The following is a 23,033-nucleotide window of genomic DNA, read 5'->3' as shown; positions in this document are numbered from 1 at the left end:
GTCTTTTGAACATTATCCCCTTGTTTTATTCTAGAGCCCTGGCTTGCCAGGTGAAGGTTATTGTGTCTCCAATATGTAACAAATGGCTGTCAGTCAGATGTTCATTGTTATCATCCTCATGTGAAACTCTGAACAATACAATGTTTGGTTCAATAGATTCAAATTCAATAGCCTAGTCATTTCCATATTTATTATAAATTTCATTGCTGAAACACTAAATCACAATTTTCTTGGTTATCTCCCATACCCATCTACTTCTTGCTTAGAATCCCAATAAGTATCCAAACAATACATATAAGAACATATAAATGCAGCATAATTTAATAGAGTAAATAAGGCTTAATAAAATTATGCCCTCAATGTAGAAAAAGAAAATGGAATTTAGTTTTTATATAAAATAACAATAATGTGTAGTCGCCAAGTAGAGGTAATGATATCATGGCGACAGATACTTTTAGATGCAAACACTAATTAAAATGAGGTTTTTAAGGAAATGATGCAATCATAAGCTTAAGTACATATTCTATATTTTATTTCACTAATGAGATAACCTGTATTATGTAAATTAGCCAATAATATAAACACATGGTGATAATCTGTTCACTTTAGACCTGATGGTGTGATTTAAATGCATCTTCTTATCATGTAGTTGCCCAATTTCATTCCATATGCATATTCCAGATGATAAACTAAATCATTTTATGGCATAATTTGTGGTGAATTGTAGGCTAATATTTAAGTGAAATGATAAGGTCTTTGCTCAGTGTGTTGAAAGTTAGAAGACGTGTATTGAATTTGACATGCCAACAGCAGTCTGGACCAAGAGAAGGTGGTCTCCTCTCCCCATGTAATTCCTACCTTTTATAAATGTGTTTGTGGCTCAACTTTAGTAAGGCAAAGAACTTCTGTGCTTTGTTCTTTCTGTGTCCTCACTAACTTTTCAGCCTCCTCTTTAGGGGGACTATTCTTTTCACATAGTTTCTAATTCATCTATCTCCAATGGTTTTTCATCACCTACATATCATTAGCTTCACCACAAAACAGTCATTTTTAACTTCTATTTTTCTGGAATTCTCTGACATGTTTTTGACACTTTAGATGTAGTTTTCAAATGCTTCCCTTGCCTTGCTTTCTAACACCACAGCTGTGGTCTTCCTTTGTTTACTGAGCATGCCTGAACACCTGCTCCTTTAAGTATGGTACACCTTCACATTTTTCAACTTATACTCACCACTTTCCTCAAAACAGATGATATCATTTAATTCGAGGCTTTAAACATCATGTTATCATTTGAATATGAAATGTTCTCCAGAGACTTGTGTGTTTAAATACTTGGTCCTCAGATGCTGGTGCAGTTTGGGAATATAATAGAACTTTTAGAAGATGGAGCCTTGATGAGAAAGTGGGTGAGAGGCAGGCTTGGTAGTTTCATTGTCAGGATTCTCTTCCTTTTTAATTTTTTTAAGTGTACATGTAATGTGACCATGTATTCCCCACCATAGTGTACTGTATACCTTGATCTATAAACTAAAAATGCTTTCTCTTACAAGTTACTTCTTGTCAAATATTTTTTTACAGTACTAACTATAAAAATTGACCATATGACTTCCCCATGGCATTGTTAAAAAGAAGGTTTTTAATGTATATTAGAAGGACAGTACAGCCAGAGGCATCTGGAAGAGTCCAGAACAGCAAGAGAGAAAGTAGCATACTGAGCATGCCAGCTACTAGACTTGGCCTTGGGAAAAGAAGGAACAGAATAGAGATATAAAGAGTGATCGGGGATGGGGGATGTGCTGGGGGAGAGCAAAAAACAAAGTGTGTGTGGGCAAAAGACAGGGCATAACAGAGGATCAAGTGGGAACATAACCAAAGCAATGGGGTTACAAGAAAACAAATGAGTAGCCTGTGAGCTAGGGAAGTTTCGCACAGTGGGAGGTGGGAAGAGTGAAGAGACAGCAGGGACTCTGGAATGTGTAAGTCTTCTAACTACTTATGACAGTGAAGAAGTTTGAAGGTCTGCTTGCTTTTAATTATACTAATAGGCACAACAGGCATCCATTTGTCCCTTTACCACTGATAAGGGAAATGCTTTCTTTAGTAGAGGGGAACCAGCTTCACAAGTAACTGCATAATGCTGGCTTTTGTCTAAGAATTTGGGGAAATGAAGATTCCTTTGGACCTGACACTGACTAAAGCAATATTCTATGTGTACATGCCCAGGACCTGCCTGAAAACTGTACCATATTCTTCAAATGCATCACTTTGTCTGAAGATCTATGTCTCTTGTTTTCACAGCTTCCATGACATGTTGGCATGTCACACCTATTCCTCTTATAATACTTTACCACCTCAACACTTAGAACTGTATAGTCTTTCTTCTGATCAACCTGAAATTCTGGGTTATATGAAAAGTCTACAGAGAAAAGAACCAAACTCCTCTTCCTCATCCATAGCTAAGTTCCAACTCCCACATCAGCAGAAATAACATTACAAATTATTAAGCAATAGTTACCAATTATTAAGTACTGCATATTTAACTTCACTATCTAAACAACTATAATACAGAGATTATGTCTTGAATGAAATATACAAGTATAAGTGAAGAAAATCATTAAAACTGTTGTAATTTTTTAAGATTGGAATCAATATATAATAAGTGAGTAGAAAATTCTACGCATATATGTATTGTTATCTAAAGAGACCTCAGAAGTCTTGGATTTAATAGGATGTCACAGCTACTACTAGCTCCCCAGAAGACAAAAATGGAAAGACCCTCTTGTCAAAAACCCTACATGTATTGGTTGTGGAGCATGGAAAAATGAAGCTGAAGCTAACCTGGATTTCCATGCTGATGATCTGCAGGTCTGGATGCATTGAGTGTTTGAACCTAAGGCATGCAGACTAGTAATTAATTTTCTCCCTTTCCAGTGTAACAGTTATACATGTGTTTAGTCATTTTAAACACTTTGTAGCCTCTTTTACACATTTCTATCAACAGGAGTCCTTGGCAATTTGACGTTATCTTATATGTAGTTTAAATCATTTGTTCAAGTTTAGTAGATCTCTACCTGTCATAATTTCACAAAGCCCCCCCGACAGAAAAAAAATGCTCCCTAGTAAATTTTTGCTTGTTTATTTCAATTGCTTTTTTGTGCTTTGAGCAGTATATATGTGGTGATGCTATAACTCTTTGCTCAGGGGCTTTTATAAAAAAACCCAGGGTATAAATTTTAGCAGAAAAGTCAAACAAAAGTTGAATAATATACTAAAATATTCACTGTAAATTATTTCTTGTTTTTCCCAGGTAGACCTCAAAGCAAGAAAAAAGCTACTAACTGGAAGCCAAAAATAAAGGTTTTTTTTTTTTTTTTTTGTCCTCCATTCTCTTGTCACTGGCACTGAGATCTTTAGCAATCCTCCTTTATCTTTGTATTCATGTCAGCCCCTTATCCAGTGTTTCATGTATGTATGCATTCAGCCTCCTCCGTGGAGCAGCAACACCTGTGTCTCTTTCTTCTTTACCAGTTACTTGTTCTCTGTTCCTAGGATAAGTTAACTTTAAGGAAAGTTTACCACGCTATTAAAATATTTCTCTAATTAAAAATAGATTTATTTTTATGTGTATTGGTATTTCAGAGTAATGTGTTTCTTCCCTGATTTTACATTCTGAGCAATGCATTTTCTTAAACGGGAAGTGAATGAAAAACCCACCATACTATCAAAGAGTATAACTTTATAGGTCATACATCAGCATTCTCCTAGATAGTTCATTATTTCATCAGTATTATATTTAAGTAAAGGTAGCTTTAATACTTGCTGGCTTTATTAATACTATTATGATTAGATGTTACCTGTGCCAAACATATCTCATAAGTGTTTAGAAACAGTTAAGTTTCTCTACAACAGTGATGTACAATCAAGGAAAAAGTACTACCCTTTAATATCAGAGATGGCATTATATTTATTGTACCCACAAGAAAGAGAATGCATTAATAATCGTTTATGGGGAAGAGACGAGTGGGCCGCCTGAAGAGAAGCAAGTAAGCTAATAAAGGAGGCTATAGTGCGTTTACAATCCTAAGATATTAACTATAGCCTCCCACCACGAGAGTGAGGGAATCTGCATAGGAGCTTGATCTGATCCACTGCCTAGCTGATTCTAGACTAGAATTTGCGCCTTTGAATAGGCTGAAACCCTGACATCTTCATTTCTATGGTTTTGACAGATCACCTCATTTTAATGGCACTTACACATACTAAAGGTCTCTACACCAGAGAGAACAGTTCTTTCAAAGACTTAACATTGATTGCATTGGTTAGGCTCTGCTAACCAATAGAGAGACAGATGCTCACTATCAACCATCAGATTGAGCATGGGGACCGCAGTGGATGAGCTGGGGGAAGGACTGAAGGAGCTGAAGGGGCTTGCAACCCCATAGAAGGAATAACAATATTAACCAAACAGACACCCACCCCCAAGAGCTCCCAGGGGCTAAACCACCAACCAAAGAGTACATGAAGGGACTCCTGGTTCCAGCTGAATATGTAGCAGAGGATGGCCTTACCTGCTATTAATGGGAAGGGAGGCCCTTAGTCTTGTGAAAGCTCAATGCCCCATACAGGGGAATTCTAGGCCAGTGAGGCAGGAGTGGGTGTGAGGGGGAGCATCTTCAGAGAAGCGGGGGAAGGGGTATGGGATTGGAGGTTATGGGACAAGCTAATATACTAGCAGTTGATCATCCTGAAATGCCTGCTTCAAATTATTAATCTGCGACAGATGAGCCCACATTCAGCAAGGCTGTGTGGGACTAATTTTAGGAAGGGTTCCTGCTATTAATATGCTTTTCCTGTTATTATTAAACATATATAATAAGCAATAGCACACCCCTTTGGAGCAGATCTCTGTAGATCCACAAAGATGCGCTGTATTATAGTGATGCTATGTAGACAAATAGGTGACTTAAGATTTAACGATAATCCTGTAAGAATTCCTAAAATTATACCTGTGATTATTAAGTTCTCTTATAATGGGACTGCTACTAGGTCCTTTTCTGATAGTCAAAACTGTAATGAGAACTCTGCCAGTCTCCCAAGTGTCACAAGTTGATTGTTCTTAGGTGGCAACCAGACTTTCTCCTACTCAGAGCACACTCCAAGAGGTTGTATAGCAATTAACCAAAGGTCATGAAAAGGGAACTAGAATTTATTATAGGTGTTAGGACAGAGGATAAAATATTGACTGGGTTTACCTATACAAAACTTCACTTATAACTTAGTGAAAGTTTTAAACTTTCTATGAACCTGTAGAGAAGACAAATGATAGATGTCTAGCTAGATAATTACTCCTAATGGATCTGCGTGTAAACATTCTCTATTGTAAACTTCTATTTCAATTTATGACTTGGTATTTTGTGTGAACTTGTGATAAACTTTGTAACATGTGATAATGTATTCTGAAAGATGTTTAAGGGCTGAGGCCAAAGAAAAGAGAGACCAGAAGAGCTGAGTGAGAGAAACAGAGCTGAGAGAAGAACTGAACTGAGAAGTTTTTAGTCAGAATAGAACATGATTAAAAGGAGAATACACAGTATAATAATTTAGAAACCATAGATAACATAAAATAATTAAGAGAACAATGTGCAGGAGGCAGAGGGAAAGAGGAAAAAGGAAGATGTTGCAGACAGCAGAAGGAGCAGGCAGGCTTCTCCTAACCATGGAACCTGTTCTGTCTCATGGTAAGGACAAGGCAGGCTTAGACTTATTAAGAGGAACAGCCTTTTTATTACAAACATGGATTTAATTCATTTAGCATGAATAGGGTGGAAGCTTTTTCTTGCTCCATGCAATAAACACGGCAGTTCCTTTTTCATCCAGAATGAGTGAGTTCTTTCTGCACCAGTGCTTGGTCTTTTGCTCCATATGTGTATGTAAGTATTTATGTGTGTGGAAGTATATAATTATACAAAGGAGTGTTCAGGTAGGATCCATGGCTCTTGACAGCAGAAGCAGAGGAAGGCCTTGTCTGATATCAGTGGGAGAGGAGGCTCTTGGTTTTGTGGAGGTTTGATACCTCAGCATAGGGGATGCTGGAACAGTGGGATGGGAGTGGGTGCTGGGTGGGGGAGCACCCTAATAGAGGCAATGGGAAATGGGATAGTGCAGATGTGAGATGGGGGTTTGTGGAGGGGTAAATGGGAAGGGAGAGATCATTTGAGAGGTAAACGAATGCAATCTTTAATTTAAAAAAGAAATAAAAAATTAGAAAAATAAATAAAATAATCAATAAAAAATTGACAGCATTATTTGGTGCTGGACATGTTCTGTTTCTTCCCTGGTGTGAAGTTGTTTCTGGTAACACAGTAGATGCCTTCTGCTCATTTTTTAATTTACCCTTTAAATTGATGGTCACAACAATGTGGATAGAAATCCAAAAGCTAAATCTATTCTTTCACTTTGATGGTCTTGTGAACCTACTATTTGTTATCACCTTTGAAATTCTGAAGCAATGAATAATTTTTGTAGCTCTTGTCACCAAAATGACTTAGGATAAGTAGGAAAAAGCTAAAAATTAGCAATGTTTAGAATCTAATTTTAAATATGGATAGAAGAGAGAAGAAATTAAAAAAAAAGTTTATGGGCAAGAGGGGATATGGGAAAGTATAATAATATACATGTATGTAAAATCGTAAAAGAATATTAATAATTCTGTGTGCTAATAACTATAGATACAAATTTTAACATAAATTTAAAGGTAAAAGATAAATTTACAGTTTCTATTATAAAGATATTTGTATGTCGTAAAGCGCCACTGTGTATATTTTGACATTGATAATTATTATAAAAATTAATGTCATTAGTATTAACAAATTGTAGAAAGAAAGCTTTAGTTACTACTTGTTTAAAAAAGGAGATCAATTATAAAAAATAGCTAGCATTTTAAATTATATTTTTCCTTCTTTCTATCAAGTTCATACAGGTTCTTGTACAAAAAATATTTAAAAAATGTTTTCTACCATTAAAAGTCTTAGTTACTTATTCTTTTAAAAAATCTGTATCTATAGGAACACACATGTGATTGGAATCTACAGCTGGAAAATGTGGCAAAATGAAGGAGTGAGTGAAACCTTGACGAACTCAAGGCAAGGTGATTCAGAATTAATAGTGTTGCACATGGTATGTCTCTCCTAGTGTCTGGGCAACAAAAAGAGAGGAAGGTTTAGAAAGGCTTGCGGGAGTCTTTGAACATGAAAAACCAATGTTTTTGTCTCTCAACATAGATATGATGATATCTTACTTGTGGGAAACACTCATAAAGTAGGGAGAATAATATCTATTAGTTTTCCTTCCTGTGGTGGAATAAATGTATTGTTAGAGAATGAATTATATTGAATGAATTGAAAAGGTTTTGACTCCAGACACATTTTTTAAATCGATCAAATGCTTAGTTACTGCATGAATTATTTCCATCACTGTGGAACTTTTTGAATAAAATCTAGTCAGTATAGTATTTGCACTAAGAAGTGACTCACAGACTAGGGGACAAGACAGATAAGTGATTTCATGCCCCAAGACATGAAGATAACTACAGAAATAGAGAAAGAAATTTATGAAACATAGAAGGGAAGTGTTAGCCACAGGATGTGCTTGATATGTCTCCATGGAACTGGAATCAAAGAGCAATGAAAGAGAACCCAAAAGGTAGGATAGTATATCAGACAAAGAAAGATTGATACAATGGTAACCTGGAGAAAATGTAATTGACATAGAGTGTAGAGATTGTGTTGCTGAGAGTTAGATAGAATAAAGGGGATTGTTGGTAGGGTGAATAGATAAGGTGGACAGCAGGAGGAATGGTCACACCTTGATTATTTTGAGAGAATGCCTGCACAGCAGTCACATGACCTTGGGGGATAGATAGCTTTTATTTTTTTGAACATTATAGGAGAAGTATATTTTATGAAGAAAACCATGGGTTCTCTAGTGGACATGTGGAGTTTAAAGTGTCAAGTTTCAAGCAGGTGACTGCACATAGGAATGTGAAGCAAGGGAGAGTAGCAAATGAGAAAGAATAGATTCAATATTCAGTGTTGGGAGGAAGTGATTATGAAGGACAGGATGAGATTCACAAAGAATGTTCAAGATATTCATGACTGATGCTAGGATTGTGGGAAGAAAGCATTTAAAAATGAAAGCAGAACATGGAACTTGGGTGAAATTAAAAGAAGGAATTTGAGAGAGTAAAAAGCCCTCAGTTCAAATGTTATAAACTTTCTGTAGATCCACATCTGAGGGTTTCATTTTAGAGGTCCACGAGTTAGTTGTTTTTGCAGCTTTACACAGTTGTTGCTGTTATGTTTTTAAAGTGACCACAAGCACATGCTGGATAATCCAGATGACTGGCTTGAAATAGTGATATTATGTGGGAAATCAGTGTCTGTGTTTCCATTTCTTACTGAAATCACTTTCAAAACGGTTCAATAGATCCTAGAAGTATTAATCCAACACCTGCATGTGAAAGGATGAACTACATATTGGCTTGGAAGTGGAAACATGGTAAGAGCATCTGGAATGCAAGCACATACATGCACACACCCATATCACATATATGCACACACATGCACATAAACACATAAAACTGCAATTCTAGCCCTAGTGAAGCCGAGGGAGGAACATTAGAAATTTGAGGCAAACCTGAGTTACAAAGTAAGACATCTCTGTCTCATTAAAATTAGAAAGAAAATTTCCAGCATGTGAAGAAAATGGGTAAGAGTAGGTGATTGGGAAGAAACATAACCCAGACTAGTAAAATACATGTATGAAATTATTAAAGAAAAAATGTAATAAACTCCTAAACAAGGAAACATTTCCGAACAAAGGCATTTATTCAGTTTGTAAGCATGCACACCCTCATGTAAACGTTTCAGGAACACAATAAAAATTATAAACAATGAAATAAAATAAAGAATGCAAAATGAATATGGAGAGGTGATAAGCTTTGAAACCGGGACACAGCAGTGATGTAGAAACTAAGACTTCTTGCCAGGTACAGACATCATTAGGAACTTGAGAAAAGGGAATACATGTGAGGAATTGGTAAGCTTGAGTTCAATATTACTCTCTTCCTCTGGATCCCCCATACTCTGTCCTGGGTCCCTTCTAATTTCCCAGCACTGACCTTCAATTTGCTTTGCTTTCATGTCCCTATCTATTCAGTTTTTAACACAAACAGCATGCCATCATATACTCTTATTCTTTAAATAACTTTTTTCTTTTAGCCCTACTCAAGTTTCAGAAAGTTAATAACCAGCAATTTGTAATTTTCTACCCTCTGAAAGTTATATTTAAATATCAATAGTTTACTTGACACATCTTTTTGGTTATCTGCTTAGGACCAAACACCCAGGTCAGTGGGTCAGCAAATAGAACTCTTCACCCCCAAGGCCAGTTTTCTTCTTTACTCCATTCCAATAAAAAGAAGAAAGAGCTGCCAAAACCTTCACAGTTCTTAGATTTGTTTTCTCCTTCATCATGAAGATTATGAACCAACCTTCTCAGGTTTGCATTCAAAAAATATTTTTTTCATTCCTTCCTCTATAAAAACATAGCCATCTTCTAATCCAGTCGACGAAGAGAATCTCCTAGAGCAAGCTTCCTATTTCTTCCTCCTCAGTTACTGTCTGTAGAACAAAGAATTTAAGTAAGATTGCATTTCATGCCTATTTAAAATGCTTAAACTTTTCCCTGAATTTTCCGTAATATAGGCAAGACATGGGGGATATTAGCCTTCTCTTTCTGAAACTTACCGTTTCTTGGCTCAATTGGAGTGCCCTCTATTTATCAAGGCTATTCTCTATTATTTCATCTGATCTATATTTAATATTCATTTATTTTCCTTTTATGAAATTATGATTTAATTTTGACAATTACTCTTTTCCTCCCTCCAAACCTTTCCGTATATAGCTCTCCACACTCTTTTGAATTCATGGCCTCTTTTTTTGACAATTGTATTGCATGCATGTAATACATATATGTGTATATGTGTATGTGAGTGTGTATGTGTATATATACATTCATATATATATATATAACAATATATATTGTTCACTAACTATATTAAGCTATATTACTATATCACTGTGCAACTGTATAACTATATAACACACTATATAACTATATAACTATACATATAAAAATATCTATATCTATCTATCATCTATCTATCTATCTATCTATCTATCTGATTATTTCATACATGTCTTCAGTTCTACCTAGCCACATAAAATTGTTTCATTGTCTTTGTAATTCTCCTTATACTTTGAAATTACTCATTTGCTTGTTTTTAAAATCATCTCCAGGATAATATATATTTTCAAAAAGAGGTAACTTGACTGTCTTATTGTTTGTTTTGTACCTACATCTAAGCTTACCAGTACAAACACTCAATATTTTATGGATGACTAAAATAAACATTTCTGGTGATGGAAGTCAAGAAAGAAGAGGGTTAGGACAATGAGGACTGACTGGTTCAGAGCTACAAAAGAACTCCTTTGTCTCACGATTTGGTTCTCGCCACTTATTTCCACTTCTATAAACTCTCTGGTAGTCTCTAGAGACTTCTATGTGTGTTTCTGATACCCCTATGTGTGTCAACTCATCACTAGTATATAACTAAAACTCAGTTTCAGAAAAGTACTAGCAATTATGGCATAGAAATCTAATGAACACTTCTAAGCACAATCATTTGTAATCATAACTGTGCATAGATTTGATAACAATTGAAATGCAAATAATGAGACAAAAGACAAGAACAGATTGAATTTGGTTTTATATATATATATATGATAGAATGTATGTGTATGCATAAATTTATCAGGGAGCCTTTATACTATCATGCTCATATTTATCATTTCATTAGTTGGGATATGATGATTTTTTTTCACTATATCGACTCGAGTAGAGAATCAAATGTTATTAATCCCAGGACCTGAAGTCCCTCCTAATTCCTTTTGTAATCTCATGTTCCTGGATGGCTCTGGTTATTTCTGTTCACTCTACCTAGTCCTACTAGGTAACCTTAAAAATCTTGTTACATATCTTTCTTTTCAGATTTCTACCAACAGTGTGGATAGAACTATATTAAATTATATTAAAATGCTTCACAAAATCAAACTAAACCAGTTTGGCAATCTACCTCTGTTTTTTTCTTTTGATGTTCAAATGCAAGTTCTTCATGTTCATATTTGAAAAAGCCTCAATCAGATGGTTGCATTCTGGGCCGAAATTCATTAATTTATGCCCTTAAGACATTGTCATGGGTTATTAATATGTAAGTGCTTTCTTTTTAGATTCTAAGTGGTGAGTTTGCTACAGTTCAGAAAGATAGTGAGTTAATCATCAACAACAATCTGAAATGCAAATTGCACAAAAATATTTCACTTTAATTATATCACAATTATAGACTTTCAGTCTCTCAGATGTCTCCCGGAAGCTGCTTTGGACAGTGCCATTAGAGCAGCAATGCAATCATGAGTTTGCACTGGAACGACCTTGCTTATGTTTCTCTTCCAATTTTATGACATCTCAGCTGGAAAGCACATTTTACTTCTAAATTAAACTAATTGAAAGCACAGTAAAAGTGTACAGGCTTCATTGCATATTTCTTTCCAGAGTCAAGCCATCATAATGGAGACATGTGGCTCGTTTTGCTTCTAAGACCCTTAAAGTAAAGAGAGGAAGGCTCTTCGTAGCATGCAGGATGAGTGGAGATAACAATGCTTGGTAAAAATGGCTTTCTTGGCAGTACGTTGGGAGCTGTAAAGATCCTATTATTCTTTTATCCTTATAATATATAGGTGCCTTGTCATCAAAGAGTATTAGAGGAGATGAGCAAACCAGGTTCTAACGTGCATCTAAATCAAACAATTCTGCTTCTTTCATGTCAGTTGTCAGTCACAGTTAAATAAAGTACCATATAGGAAACTAAGGTACCCACTGATTTGTTCATTACTCAAGGGTTTAGAATGTGTTTTTACCTTCTAGTGACTTCTTCATGGAAGCTTTTAATTATCACTATATTTTATACTGTGTGAATCAATTCCATAATTATAGCAAGGTTCTTTTTGTGCTAGCAAAAGACCTTTTCAAAAGTATAAATACTCTGTGAAAGCTTTTCTCTTTTCTTCATCATAAACGACACTAAAATGCATTTTGGAGTTGAAAGCCTTCAATTAAAAATAAAGTAGAATAATATTTGGGCAGATATTTGAGTGTGTTATAGAAACTGTTTCCTAATGAATGCAACACTTCTGGGAACTTGTCATCGCTTATTTTGGATGCAGCATTGCTTGACTTTTGTCCAATATCTGTTTGCAGCACTAGATGGAACTGTGCCTGCTTTTATTGTTGTTGTCTTCTTCAGTGTCCTATATAAGACCAGACCAAGCATTGATGATCTATAAATATAAAATTAGTAAGTGAAACAGTGGGGGCATGGAGGTCATGTGTGAAAAGCATCTGAGATTCATAAAGACATTGTGCTTAATTAATGCGCTGGATGAATATGATGTTTTAAGTTAGGATTTCTAGGCAACATAACTGGAATTCAGAGTTTACATGCTCTCAGTGGAATCACATTCTCTATTATTTTAATCCCAAATATCTAGCAGTGTCATGACCGTGAGAGAGTTGTTAGCTTGGTAAGTGGGAAAATAATGATTATTGCATTCCTACTGTGTACTAAGTTTTTAAATAGTGATATTTTATTCACTAATTTACTTACAGGTTATTTAAATTTATTTTTAAAAGATAATGTTTGGTAAAATGATACACTAATTTAATCTCCCATATACAGATAATTAAACTGAATTTAAAGTCAGTTCATGTTCATTCCTTTCCTTCACTTAAAGAGAAAATGAGAGCCTAAGAGCTTCTTTCTTGCTGACCTGCTAAGGGGATTTCCATGGTTGTCCTTTCATTGAAGTGGAAGAGAGGCTTTAAGAATACTTAAACTGCAAAGAGACAGTAGTGAGTCTTAAAGGATTATGGAAAACCGGATTCCTGTTAAGATGCCACTTCTCAAAGTAAACTGACTTTCAGCTGTCGATTTAAAAAGCAGAAACAGACACAACTGAGGCCAATGGGATTCTGCATACAGTGTCTCAAGACTTCTCATCTGTAACTATGCCTTGGTAAATCATCCTGCATAATATCTAAAAGAGAATTTCTTGCTCACTGTGACTAGACAGGGGTTTGAAAAAGGCACTTGTCTTAGTCACTTCATGGATTAAAAAAAAGTTAAAACATTTATTTTTCTTCTACAATATAATTTAGAACCAGAAGCAGATAATTGAAAAAATCATCAGATGGCTGAATTAATTGGATTCTGGGATGTATTGATTTGCCTATTTTCAAGTTCCAAGAATAATTTTCAAACATTTGAACTGCACAGTAAAATGGAAAATACAAAACTAGACCAATGAACCACTCTGATTATATGCTTCTATTGGTTGTGTTTGTAAAACTACTCTTAAGTTCTCAGGAAACATTTCCACAATTTTTATGATAATGATAAATTCCAATTTATAGAATTCTATCTAAATATCAGGATTTTATAGATTTGAATAATTGCAAAATAAATTGCATTTTGTTCTCTATAATTCTAAGCCTTAAATTATTATTCATATAGTATTATTATTACATTTTAAGACTGTGGCTATGTGTGTTTGTGATGAAAATGGAAATATTGTTGGGCTTTGGAAGTTACATCTGAATGTGACTTAGTATAATCACCATAATAATAAGCATTAAAAGTTGAAATATGCACTGTTCACTTTTATTCTAAAATTGAAAATTTTCTAACAGCTTTTATATTTCTTGTAATAGTCAGGATTTTGCAGAAACAAAGAAAGCAAGCCTTATATTAGAATATAGAATTTTGAAAATAAGATACCTTTGAATGTATTTCTTAGTAAATAATATGAGAATTTGAAGCATTCTTTCTAAAGAAAAATTTATTATGCATTGATTATATAAAGAAAACATGTCAGATGTTAAGACCAACAGACATGTATACAACACTATACTTGTCTATTGTAAAAAAAAAAACACTATAAGAGAATATTATAATTGTTTTTAAAGAATTTAATTGTAATTTTTCTTAGAAATATCTTCCAGAATTTATTAAATAGAATTATCATCTAGTTTTCAGAATAAATGGATGTTCCAAATATAACTTACATATTCAACTGTTTCCTTATGAACATATAGAATTAATAACTATATATTGCTCTTTAGCCACCTTTCTCTCTTTCCATAGAAAAAAATCTCCTGACAGTTAACTGCCTCTGAATGAAGCTCAAGCTATTCAGCAGCAAGTAATGTTGGTGGACAAAACAAGTCAAGAGATAGATGTTTAAGGTTAGTAACAAACCCAAGAATATTTGCCTGCCTCCATTACTGTATATCAGCACACGGGATTAAATGACAATGGACCCGAGGACTAATGATCTCTAACTTGCAAATATTGGGTACCAGTGAAAACATATATCCATTTTAGAGTAAATAAGATCAAATTTTATTTATAGATAGTATATTGTTAGAATTGATTATTTGATCACTCCTCAGCCTTTTAGCTAAGATCAAGTGTAGAACTGACTATCTGGCTCTATTATAAGCCTTTTATTTAGGTTTGATGATAAATTGCTAACTATAGTCATAATGTCTAAATGGTAATTTTATATTGCTGCTCTTGGCATTTTTTGAGATACCTGTTGTCATTCAATGTCACATATATGTATACAAATACAGACTCGTGCCTTCCAGTGGGAAAGAGAAAACAGCACTCTGGATCATGCATTTACTTAACTAAACATACTTTACAGAATATCTATGTTGAATATTTTCACTTACCAAGACTGGGTCTCAATGATATAAAGTATGATGATGGTCTTTAGACATGGTGAGGAAATGAGATTCTTAGCTTGGAGTAAAAACATGTTCTGTAAGGGGAGCAGCAACTTAACAATGAAATTCTGTTTATAAATCAAGTTTTAAATACGTACAGAATATTTCTTACAGCTAGGTTGGATAGGACAAAGTGTATTGAAAACACTCTTATTTAACATTACAAATGTTAAGTATTCTGTCTTCTGCCCTACTATAAGTTATATTTTGTAAAATTGTCTTGGTTATAACATTTAGTTACTCAAATCTTTAGCTTAGAGTTTTTATATGTTATATTTGTTACTTTTTTCTTTTTTCTACTGATTAAGGTAAATCAGCCTCCTTACTTCTCTGATTGAAACCAACCTTACTGATGAAGGTTGTGGTTAATATTAAACCTTTAGGCAGAATTTTGGTTTTGTGACATGAATCTTTCTCTAACATAATTTGCATAAATTATTTTGAATAATGTGTAGTGTTTGAAGTAGCTTGATGTTAATTCATCAAATACTAATTTGCATGTTTACTTCAGGTACATTGGGGTGCTGAGAATATAAAAATAAGTAATATATATGTAATTTCAAGAACATGAAAATGAGGAATGTGTGTGATAATACCTAATTTCATTTGGAAGGCATAATTAATCATTCAGCAAAATTGAGAATCTCTTTTGAGTTAGTTACTCTAATAGATACTTAAAGGCACAACAGTGAGGGAATTGATTGTATGATCTCCACAGAACAAGCATTTATTTGGAATTAATATTGATAAAAAAGGGGAGTGTGCAATAAGGTGCAAACTTAAGTGAGTTGTCTATATCTATGTATCTATTATCCATCCATTGATCTTGGTCTATCTATCTATCTATCTATCTATCATCTATATATCTCCCTCCCTCCCTTCCTTCCTACCTACCTACCTACCTACTTATGTATCATCTATCTATCATCATATATCATCTATTTATATGTGTGTGGCCTATGCATGTTTACATGCCAAGGACAAAGAGAACATCAGATATCCTCCTTTATTGCTCTCTGCCTTATTTCCTTGACATTGTTCTCACACATAACCTGGATCTAGCCATTCTTTGGTTAGGCTGTCTTCCAGAGAGGCCTAGTTATATCTTATTTCTATTTTCCTACTAACAGTTTGTGCTGGGTTATAGGCACCCTGGTATTTCTGAGATTCTACATGGGTGCTCGAGATCTAAATGCAGGTGGTGATGTTTTCACAGCAAATGGTTATACACTTTGAGCTACCCCTAGCTCTTTGTTTGGGTTTTAACTAGAAATATGATGGGTACTCAATCAGCAAATTTCTTTTTATTAATAATAAATGAAAATTGTGAAGAGCTGTAAAGAAGCCTAATAATTCTGAAGTGAACCCATCCGTAAGGGAAGATAAACAGGAGCAATATTAAATAAATATAAGAAAGAACAAAGCCAAGTCTTAGAAGAAGGTGTAAGGCACCATGCATATCTGGAACTTCATTCTAAGGACAGGAGAAGCCACTCTTCCCTACTAGGATTCAGAAGAGTGACTGTGTGTTAGAGTGCCAGATGCTATATGGGAAGTTGAACACGATTCTTGGGTAGATTTCACAGTAGTTTGAAGTGTTGCAGTCCAAAACCTGTGAATAGTTAATAATTCAAGCACATCAAGAATAGTGAGAAACATGGAGACTCAGGGAATCTGTGAAAGCAGAATAAAGAAATTCTGGTGTTTAATGACAAATAGGCTGTGTGGAATTTTTTGCCTAGTCTTGGGCTAAAGCAAGTGCTAAATGTTAATGTATTTGAAGTTCACTAAAAAGGAATAAGCTGTAGGAGGGTGACTAAGTCCAATTTTGTGAAAATATTTGCAATTGTGTGGGAAAATTCAAGGTCTGTCCACTTGGCATGTGATGGTTAGGTTAAATTTTCAATTTGAGAAAGTTTGGAATCACCTGGAAAGAGAGTCCCAGAGGTTTGTGGGATGTCCTGATGGCATAACTCTGAAGGAAAATCATGACTGTTATCCAATGTAGAATGGCACAGCCTCGTTGTGGGTGGCATCTTTTCTTGACTTTGGGTTCTTGGACTGCATAAGATTAGGGGAAGAATACTGAGTACTAAGTGTGTAAACGTCTAGTTTTCTCTGCTCTTGTTTGTGAAGGTGTTATGATCAACTGTGCCATCTTTGAAACTTTGATCCCTCAATAATAAAATGACTATAACCTGGAGTTGTGAGCTAAAAGAAACTCTCCCCTGAGTTATTTTTGGTCAAGGTATATTTATCACAGCAACATAAATGAAACTAGGACAAGGAAATTATGTGCACCTATCTAAAGCTGGAGATGGGTTTTGTTTCTTTGTTTGTTTTTGTTTTTTGCTATATTTTTAAGGGACCACTGGATTTATGGGAATAGAGGTGAACACTGAGAACAAGTGTAGAGTTCAGTAAAGTAATGTCATAAAAAATGATTGTTTAGTACAGGGTGACAACATATGTTAAATGTGTCTTTGTATGCAGTTGGGAGAGTTATCAAGGAAGAAAACCACAGAGTCCACAAAAAACAAAGAATGAGAACAGACTCTTAAGGATATAGAAAATTTGCCAATTCTACCCTACAAGAGGTTTATATATATATATAACTTCTATATTGTTTAATGCCCATATAACTTATATGAAAATAAGTTTTTGCTTATTTCCTTGCAAATAAGCACCAGCTTTGCAAATGAAATACATTTATTTCCTACTCCCTATGGTCTAACTGTGTAGATATATGGGCACTGATCATTATAAATGCCTTTTTTATATATTAGTTTTACAGGAAAATATCAATCTTTGACTTGATCATTTTGTGATAGTGAAGTAGAAATTACTGCTTGTTAGCACATACTGTATACTAAAAATGTGGTTGCTTGATAAAAGAACTCAATTTACTCCTAGACATTGATTGAGGCACAGGATAGAGACTAATATGAAAGATGATATGGAAATCAAGATTTAAGTATGAGATAAATATTTTATATATTTAAACACATCAAAGAAGGCAGTGGATGCAAAAGAAATAGATACGGTGCTTAGCATTTGGTTGTTGACTATAGTAGGTGCTGCCTGGTGTCTGAAGTTCTTATCTTATGCATTCTGAGACTTTGTTGCTGAAATTAGGTTCAGAGTCTGAACTCTGACAGCTTTAACAAGTCAGGTTTGGCTTCCCATTCTCTAATAAGTCAATTAAACAAATAAACGTGAAAGACTGAAAATTATTTATACAATGTGACTATCCTGGGAAAGGAAGCAAAGAATTCTATTAGCAGATTGATTAGTGCTCTATCTCTTCCCTCTACTGTGCATGACATTCCTGATAGAAAACTAACTACCTTTGGGATTCATTGTTAAAGTTCTAATAACAAAAGGGGAAGACACAGATAAGACATCTTATCTTATAAGACATCTTAGAATATGTTCTTGCCTTTGAGGACAGTTATAATCTGGCATCTCTTTGTTTATCAAGCTTAGAACACATCTAAACTGCAGGTAGATGTATCAGCTACTCACTTCTTTTTATTCAGCTGTAAATCTACTTGTTTTGGGGATCCTAGTGCTGGGTGCTTTGAATATTTTCCTTTGTCAGCTGCTCTAATCACAAATAGAGTGTGATGGAATGATCTTATGAAGCAACATAAGCAGAGGGATGTTCTAGGGGTGGATAGTGTTTAGCTTTAATAGCATTGTGAACAAACTCTTACAAATAAGCTATTCATAGTTCTTATTGCTACAACTCATAGGTCAAAAAGATTCAGTCTGTGGAAAGGTTATACTCTCTGTATTTCCTTCTTTATTCCTTTTTATTCAGTCTGTGTCTCTAAAGGATGATGCTACACAAATTCAAGATATGTTTTTCTCTATTTTCCCAAGTGACTCTCTATAGAAACTCTGTTGTATACTCCTGAAAGTGTACTGCACTAATGTTTCCAGATATTTATTAATCCAGGCAATGTAATAAATACAACTGATGATCTTTTAATTTTATATTTAAGAATCCAGCTTATACTGACAGTTCTTGTAGTACCTCAGGACAGAATTCCACTGATTGCAGCTTTCAAGGGCTTTTATCTCACACTGATCCAGGGACACAAGTCCCTGCTGTTTCTGTAAATCCGTACAAGTCCCACTTTCAATTCTGGCACTGACTCACTTTTCATTCAACACCAAACATCTTGCGCTTCCAAAGATTTGGAAACTTTCTTTTCCTGTTGTGGGCTGCAACTTCCCATATCATTTAGTCTTCAAAGATGTCTGAACTTTAACTATCTAGGATCCTCATCATATACTTTAATTCTATTGATTTGTCTTTCTCAGCCTACAGATGGCAGTTGTACTTTTGCACTGGTTAATTCTGAGTGCCCCGGTGTCCTCATGTGTTTAGTCCTTCTAATAATTATTGATTATTTGTATTAAGTCTCCCTGAACAAATGGTGTGACTTATTATAACCAACATAGGTAAAAGTGTGGGCTGTCAATGGAAGTATGCATTAATGGCATATGGCAGCAATAGTTATGAGCACAGTGTGAATTCCTCTATAATGTTTTAAGTGTAAAAAACTCTTCCTTGAGGGGCTGAGGTAGGAAATTACTATGTCACATACTCAATATCAAAGCCATGGTGTGAGACAATGTCAAATCCAAATCAAATCAAACCAATCAACTAACCACAGAAACAGAAAGAAAGGAGGATATACTGTTGAAGGCTCCTTTCTAACCACACTGAACATATTATTACTTTAGCAGACTAATATACATCAACATCTATTTAAATTAATTAAGTTTCCATACCTCCACTTAAAAATGAAAAAAACCAAAGATCTGAGAGCTTAAATCTGCTCCACAAAGTGTAATTAAGACCCAATTATCTGTCTCATACTTATTTATACATGAGGACAACTTTATTTCCATGGTGACAATGATGAGATCTAAGACATCTTTTTAGAGCCTGAAAAACATAGGAATTGTATTAAATTAGCAATCTGTAAGAGAAGTGTGTTGTCTACAGTGAGTAGCCATTTTGAGTTCAGCTTTTATGGAGATTCAGGACAAAACTGAATTATGCATTGCCTTGGGAAACCTATTTTCTTACTGTTTATGCTTCCACATAAAAGGGATAAACTAGAAGCTGAAAATAATTATTAAATTTTTGTCCTATAAATCCAGCAAGCCATGGATGAGTAGAGTCTAATCTTTGGTAAAAGTTAACTTCTACTAAAATTAAGACGAGCGCACTGATGAGGAAACAATAATTTGAATAATTTGAATTCTTGTTCATCATGTTGAGTTTACTAACTAGAACTTTGGCGCCCTATTTCTCTACTTGCCCTTTCGAAAATTATAATATTAATGTACAATTACTACTGGCTTAATCACTCTTTTCACTAGTTTGTTTTGTTTTTCTGGACAAAATATAGAAATGTATGTTTTTCTTTTAGAATTGTTATGATCCAATCCTACAAGTCCTTTAAAGTTGTGGGTTCAGGTGACAGACATAATACCTGTCTGAAGAGCACTGACTTACAGCATTAAAATGCTAAATTTCTAGATCATTTTAGAAGGAGATATGTTTTAAACCATTTAGGGAACCCATTATGCTAAGCTACATTTTAAAGATTGCTTAATTTGATTAAATTGACATTTAAATGTCAAGTAGTTCTCCAGCATTTCCTCTGTCATGATTGCTCACTACTGAGACACTATTTGCAATTATGAAGGTTTTGCCTACCTTCTTCTATAAATGGTTCTCTCTAACCTTATGTATTGATAAGTTCCAAAGCTAGGTTGCCTCTTCCACCCAACAGATTGAAGGATATCAATGGTTGAATGGTTATATCATTAGTTCTGTTATTATTTAATTATATAAAACATCTCAGAGAAATGAACTTTCTTTTAAGGAGCTGATTTACAGAGCTGACAGATGCGAAGTATGGGAAGCTCTACTGTGATATGAATTCCTAGAAACACTATGATAGTGGCAATCTGAATTTACATTTCAAATGTTTATCCTGTCTTATATAGAATATTGTAAAGATACCTTACACACATGTGCACATGTACACACACACACACACATACACACACACACACACACACACACACACACACACACATCTACCTCTCCACATATATAGATGAACTGAAATAGGATAACACAGAAATGCAAATTAAATGACAATTTTCACATTTAAAATTAGAAGAGACTTCAATGAACTTTTAGTCAGCATTGAAAAAGTTGTGATAGGTGCTTTTGCTGAACACTAATAGAAGTATGAATTAAGAACATGAGTAAAATTGGCAGTTCTTTGAAGGCATATCCCTATGTGTATCTGTGAGGGTATTTGCAAAGAAGATTACAAAGGAAGGAAGGTTTACCTTGAACATGACTGTACCATGCTATGGGTAGAATCTCAGACTTCTTCAAAAGGCCAAGAGGAGAAAGCATGGACATGAGCAGTCATTTGTCTTTGCTCCTTGCCTGAAAACTCAGTGAACTCAGCTGCTTTGCACTCTTACTACAGTGAGAGCTGCTTCTATTACCATGGGTCTTCATGATGGGCAGAACAAACCCACTAAATTGTAATCCATAATAAGCCCTTCTTTTATTAAGTTACTTATCAGTTAGTTATTCAGTCATACAAACAAAAATATCTAGTATTCCAGTTTACTGATTGATAACCTAGAAGAAATATAATTTATGACTATTGATGATAAATTCCTCTAGGAAATGGTTCTCAAAGATTAACAAAAAATATTCTCATCTCTATAATTTAGCAATCACTGGAAACAGGAAATAATCTAATTTTCAGAATAAATTGCTTCACAATGGTTTCATAGTTACATTTACAATATAAATTTAAATTAAGAAAGAGTAGAGAAAAATGTAATACTCTCAGTAAAGGTTCTATGAGGGATATGTATATATATATATATATATATATATATATATATATATCAGCAAATTTACTAAAATAGGCACTAATTATAATGAATGCAAGATGAATGCTTCCAGAAATAGCAAACAATATTTGACCTTAAGACCAGAGCTTTTGAGATCAGTGCCCAAAACCTGACCATACCTAGAGCCTATGTGCTTCCCACGAAGTCTGCAATAATCAAAGACACAGATGAGAATGCCCATTCCAGCAAGGACAACCACTGGGCATAACTGGTATAGGAAAGACCACCCCTAACCCCAGCAGCAAGCTTTATTTTCCCACATGCTTTCTTCCTGGGCCAGATCAGTGGCTAGATACTCATCCACACCTACAGCTTGCTTGCTACACAGAAGGTCTGCTCTAACCAGACTCAAAAAAGGCCCAACCTAATCAGAGGCAGCACTGCTTGCCTCTAAGTAGTCCAATTCTAGTCAGAGACACCTAGGCCAGTTAACACCGGAGATAACCAGATGGCCAGAGCAAAGTACATGATTATAAGTAGCCACATAACCCAATGAAATTCAACAACACCAGAACCCAGTTTTCCTACCACAGAAAATCCTGAATACCCCAAAAGGAAAATAATGACATACAATCTCATCTCATAAAGATGATAGATGTCTTTAAGAAATTCCTTAAAGAAATACAGGAATAGAAAAAAATAGAAATAGAAACAATAAAGAAATCACAAAGGGAGTCAATCTTGAAAATGGATAACTAAGGAAAGGGATCAGTACTTACAGATGCAGGCATCACCAACAGAATACAAGAGATTGAAGAAAGAATCACAGGCATAGAAGATACCACAGAAAAATATAGATACATCAGTTAAAAATTTACTAAGTATAGAAATCTCCTAATTCAACATATTTAGGAAATTCTATATACAATGTTAAGATAGATTCTAAGAATGATAGGAATAGAAGAGGGTGTAGATTCTCAGTTCAATGGGCCAGAAAATATCTAACACACAATCATAGGAGAAAGTTACCCTAATCTAAAGAAAGAGATGGTTATAAATGCAAAAGAAGCCTACAGAACACCAAATAGATTGGAGCAGAGAAGTAAATTACCCCACCACACAACAATCAAAGCACTAAATGTACAGAACAGAGAAGG

The 23,033-nt window shown here is 34.6% G+C and overlaps 1 protein-coding gene across 1 annotated transcript in view; it reads right to left on the bottom strand.

Annotated features, from left to right (window-relative positions):
* The window catches only part of LOC127689861 (glutamate receptor 4-like), a 134,946-nt gene that overhangs the window by 27,126 nt on the left and 84,787 nt on the right, over positions 1–23,033 (bottom strand). The gene's annotated exons all lie outside the window — the stretch shown is intronic.

The sequence above is a fragment of the Apodemus sylvaticus genome, chromosome 7, assembly GCF_947179515.1.
Source record: "Apodemus sylvaticus chromosome 7, mApoSyl1.1, whole genome shotgun sequence".
Classification (NCBI taxonomy): Eukaryota; Metazoa; Chordata; class Mammalia; order Rodentia; family Muridae; genus Apodemus; species Apodemus sylvaticus.
Note: the sequence above shows the minus strand (reverse complement) of the source record. Positions and strands in the feature narration are given on the sequence as shown.